The 5,424-nt window shown below is 42.2% G+C and overlaps 1 pseudogene across 1 annotated transcript; it reads left to right on the top strand.

The window, feature by feature from the left end:
• The first annotated feature begins 1,485 nt into the window (after positions 1-1,485).
• Positions 1,486-1,995, top strand: LOC309958384 (N-alpha-acetyltransferase 50-like; annotated as a pseudogene). The gene has a single exon. The product of its transcript is annotated as an N-alpha-acetyltransferase 50-like (transcript).
• Positions 1,996-5,424: the final 3,429 nt, after the last annotated feature.

The following is a 5,424-nucleotide window of genomic DNA, read 5'->3' as shown; positions in this document are numbered from 1 at the left end:
TTAAGTCTGGAGCTCAGAGATGTTTCGGCCAGAAATACACATTTGAGAGTCATCATTACGTAGAAGGTAATGTGGGAATAAAGTAGTGGGAATAGCTGCGATCACCCAAGGAGAAGAGAAGCAGCCCCACAGAGCAGGGGACACTGCAGGGTCTCAAGGTTGGCAGTGGAGGAGAGGAGCTGGTCAGCCAGCTGATCAGGAGCATCCAGGGAAGGAAGGTGAGGTCTGGAGAGACTGGAGGAGAGAGGAGCCCAAGAAAGCAAGGAGAATCAGTTGGGTCAAACAACACTAATAGGTCAGGGAACACAGAGGTCGCTGGTGCCTTGACAAGAGTAGTCTGGGTGATGGCACAGAAGCCAGAATAGAATAGGGGAGGGGACTGAGGAACAAAGGGCGGTTCGGAGTCAGGGATGGTCTTAGTGGACTGTTTTTCAAGATGTTTGGCTGTGAACATGAACAGAGAAATGGGGTGATAGCTGGAGGGAAACAAGGAGCCAAGGAAACTTTTGATGTTTCTTTTTTCTTAGGATAAAGGACACTAAGAAATGATCCGGTGGAGAGGGGAAGATTGAAGATAGAAAAGGAAGGAGAAACTGAGGACTGGAGGACTTAAAAAGCAGGCCTGGGCAGCCGCACTGTTTTAAGTCTCAGCTCACATGCTAATTCTTCAGAAAGGTCATTCATGGCCTCCCAAGCACATACACACATGCACCCTCATCATCACCATCACCATCATCATCATCATTCTCTTTTCTATGTATTGAGTTCATTTTCTTCTTAGGTCTTGCCTGAAATAATATTATTTTTTGCATGTTTATTATCTGACTTTTCCCACTAGAATATGAGCTCCAAGAGTGCATGAATTTCTCCATCTTCTTCACGATTCTATCCCTACCATCAGAGCAGTGGCTGGTCCACAGCGTGTATTAATAAGCGTGTGTGAATCGAAGGACCCGCGTGGAGGGACAGTTCTTTAGGAGGAGGGGCACCTGCTCAGCTTTGACCGGAGGGAGGATGAGGAAGACAGGCGCAAAGGCAGGCAGGCTGGTTGCTTTGGTGGAGGGGAGACAAGGAAGCTCTCAGCTGAAGGCTTCTATTTTCTTAAGCGCAAGTTGAGGTCCAAAGTCCTGGGCTGGGGGTAGGGGCAGGGAGTGTAGGAGTTGAGGAGAGAGAACGGATGAAAGACTCATCCAGCACAGCGTGGCGGCGGGTCTGGCTGGCGACTGCTGCGGCGGCGGGCTGGAGGCGAGTGCCCCGTGTGCACGTGTGGAGAAGCGGCGGCAGCAGCGCGGCGGCGGGAAGTACCCCCGCCCTCTCTGGAGACGCAGGGCCGCGCGGCCTCCGTCACCCGCTCAGCTCCCTGCCCTAAGCGAGGAAGCCGGCTTGCGGGGTGGAGCTGCCCGAGCTGAGGGCGCGGAGAGCTCAGGGCGGCGACGACAACGGCGTTGCTATCGGTGGTAACAACGGCCTCAGCAGGCGGGGAAGATGAAAGGGAGCCGGATCGAGCAGAGAGACGTGACACCACATGATATTAAACAGTTGAAGAGATTAAACCAGGTCATCTTTCCAGTCAGCTCCAATGACAAGTTCTATAAGAATGCGCTGGAGGTTGGCGAGCTAGCAAAACTTGCCTATTTCAATGGTATTGCAGTAGGTGCAGTATGCTGTAGGGTGGATCATTCACAGAATCAGAAGGGACTTTACATCGTGACACTAAGATGTCTGGCACCGTACTGAAGGCTAGGAATAGGAACTAAAATGTTACATCATGTCTTAAACATCTGTGAAAAAGATGGCACTTTTGACAACATCTATCTACATGTCCAGATCAGCAATGAGTCTGCAATTGACTTCTACAGAAAGTTTGGCTTTGAGATTATTGAGACAAAGAAGAACTACTGTAAGAGGATAGAGCCCGCTGATGCTCACGTGCTGCAGAAAAACCTCAAAGTCCCTTCTGGCCAGAACACAGATGTGCAAAAGACAGACAACTGAACAAATTACAGATGAACTTTCTTGCACTTGCTTGTCACCAAATAAAAGAGAGGCCCATTGATTTCCCCACCTCCTTTCTTTTAAAGCTTTCCCCCTTCCTTGTTCTTGTGTTTCCTCCTTTCAAAACTTCCTTCCCTTTCCTCTAAAAATTTTAAACTTTTAAGGACTTATTAATCATGTTTGGATTGTTTTAGTTTTCTTATTTTTGTGAGGTGGTTTGATTGTAGGAAGGAGAAGGTATAGATCTGTTTAGTTTCACAGTTAAGATATATGGTCCCAAAAAACTTGAGTGTCAATTTCAATTTTTTTTAATGTCCTGCTTTCACATTGAAGGGCAGGGTCTACAAAATATTGTATATTTCAAAGGACAAGAAGCAGCAGCAGCAATATCTTGTTCTCCAACTCATAGACAAGTTTAGTGTTTTTGTGGTACTTTGGGGATTTCAAGATTTTGTGGATACTAATCCCTGTACATTGCCTTCACTCCACCTTTTGTCCTTCTGAGTATTATCTCAAGAGTTAGACCATTGTTATCCTTGTAAGAAATACTAAGCTTATTTTGTTCTGTTAAGCAGTTATTTCTTCCTTCCTTGCTGGTGGCTGACGGTGGGTGGGACTGTCTGAGTAGATAGTATTATACTTTGGTCTCAGCATTTGAGTTAAACTGCTTTTCGCTAATGAGTGGGCTGGTTGTTAGCAGGTTTATTTTTCCTGCTGTTGACTGTTAGAAGTGTCATTAACTTTTAGAGTGTGGGCTGGTGAGATTAAATTTTTTTAATATCCCAGCTAGAGATATGGCCTTTAACTGACCTAAAGAGGTTTGTTGTGATTTGCTTTTTTTTTCTCCTGTCCTTTTTCTTTGGTAAACCCACAATAGTTAGTCAAACCTTAAAAATGGAGTTGATGTCCTTATAGGTCAATGCCCCTAAATAAACCTGAAGCAGGTGTTGTCTCTTGGACATATTAAAAAATACCTAAAAGGAAGCTTAGATGGACTTGTGGCACAACAAATGCATTTAATGTCAGCTAATGCAGACTGTTAGAAGTGTGGCCACTGAGCATTTGATTTTAGAGGAAAGAATATCTAGACAGTATTTTTGAGAATGACATAGCTGTGCTATTGCTTATCCGTTGGAGAACATCCCAGATTTGCTTACATTCTGTGCCTGTGATATTGAGTTTAAGGATTTGGGGATGGGGGAATTATTAAACATATTGCTTCTATTCTTAGAAAAAGTAGAAGTCTAGAAGTGTTAATAACATAAATGTCACTGTGACCTCCTCTACTGACAGGACTGGTTTATTCCAGATCGTTTCCTGGCACATAGAGAGTGGCTTTGACGGGTTGATAACTTTTTGTAAGATAGAAGACATCTGAAATTTTCATGTTTTCCTCCATAATCCCATCTCCAATATTTAAAATATTCTACACTGCCAATACCAGTGGCCCAAGAAATGTTTTCATTAGACTTTAAAACAATGCACAGGGCTTGAATTTTCTGTCATTTGACTTTAAAAGGAAGGTTGATTCATAATATTTATCCTCTTATGTAAATTCTGGCATAAAAGCTCCATCTCTTCAAATATGTTGAATGATAAAACTATTTTATACAATGTTTATGCACATTTTATAATCTTAAATTCTTATTTGAGAATGTAAAAATACAAGGTACAATAGACTTCAACAGTCTTAGTTGAGTGCCAAGAATAATACAGAAAAGGAAGAGAGCTGATAAATGAGTTTATAGGGTTATAATCTTAAGATAGTAAACATGTAGAAAGACCGTGCTGGTTTCTTGGGCATCAGTTTCTTAAGCAGTCCAAATCTAAGCTTAGAAGAAAAGTTTAGCATTAAGCACCTTTACCTTCATGGATAAGCTTCAGCTTGCTCTTGCCAAGAGTTGAGTTCTTGAGTTACAAAAAGCATAATTAGTTTGAAAATTCAGCCTTTTTGTAAACTTCACATATCAAAATAGATTTTGATATATAAATGAGTTTTGTGAGATGACACTGCCTGTATTTCTATAACCATTTCACCTGGACTATCTAATCAGTCCTATGAATGTATCCCTGAATGTGGTTAATGAAAACCGAATAGCTCCCTCATGACAATTAAGTATATATTATTTATGGAGGAAAAAATATTAAATTTTGAATTGAGTGTGTAGGCTCCCTATCATTTTAGTGTTTCTTTTTCCACACTAGTCACTGACTTTAACCTAAATTGTAAGTGTTTGTAGAGGGTGAATTGTCCTACATCAAACTTACATGAAATAATTCCATCCACTTATGGAAGAGGAGGATGTAGAAGAGGTAGAAGCTGGGCACTAGATCATGTGCCTATGAGTCAGTAAAGACTGAAATAATGTCTCATGTTCAGTTGGTTATTTTCATAAAAATTATTGTTGAGGTAAAACAATTCTATTAACTGGAAGATCACAGGATATATCCATCATATTTTTCAGGACAGATAGCTTTTTTCTGTGGGGCAAATAGGTAAAAATTATATTGTATGGTAATTGCATTTAGGTTCTAAAGAAAAGAATCTGCAGAGAAATCTATGCAATATATAATTTGTCCAGATTAGTTTTCATTTGAGAAAGAAGTTCAGAAATATCCCCAAAGCAGTTTACTCATCAACTGAAAGTCCTCCAAAAATAGAACTATTGGGAAACCATGACATATGGAGTGGAAAAGGAAAGCTCCTTCAGTTTTTTGGAGGGAATAACTTTAAAAATACTTAAATAGCTGAGTTTACTTGGTGCAGTTAAGATTTAAACTTGCTGATTTTAACATTGCTGTTGCATCTGAAATAAACTTACATGATGTTCTGATAAAACAAAACAAAAACAAAAAGACTCATCCAATAAGCAGTGACTGAGAGCCCTAACTGTTCCAAACTAGACTGTGCGTATGTTCTTCCCTTTGCTGGGTTGGTCGTTTCACTGCTTGTCTTCCAGGCAAATGCCTTCACGTCTTAGCCCGAGTGTCACATCCTCTGTGGGGCTGTCCTGACAGAGCTGCTTCTCCTGACAGCCTGAGCTCTGCTTACCCACTTTGTGTCCCCAGTTCACCTGTTCACACACATGCCATCCCTTGGAGGTAACCCCATTGGATGCAGTGTATTTCTTGGTATGGTTGTCTCGCCCATTGGACTATGTGCCTCCAGAGAGCAGGGCCTGTTATTTTCTCCCCTGAATCCCAAAGGTCAACATGGAGCCCCACACAGTTGTACTAAATATAGGGCCTCTGGATTCGATTGGATTGATTTGCAATTCAGAGAAAACCCCAGACCAGAGCTCCCCTGGGACCTCAGAGGCCTCAATGAAGGATGTCTGGCTGCAGGTGTCAGGTGTGGGCAGGCTAGTGGGCAGAAGCAGGGCTGGGCAGCTTCTTCCCCAAACAAGGAACAAACCAACACTTAAGCCT

The sequence above is a fragment of the Leucopleurus acutus genome (assembly GCF_964270905.1).
Source record: "Leucopleurus acutus genome assembly, chromosome: 2".
In the NCBI taxonomy this organism is placed as follows: domain Eukaryota; kingdom Metazoa; phylum Chordata; class Mammalia; order Artiodactyla; family Delphinidae; genus Leucopleurus; species Leucopleurus acutus.
Note: the sequence above shows the minus strand (reverse complement) of the source record. Positions and strands in the feature narration are given on the sequence as shown.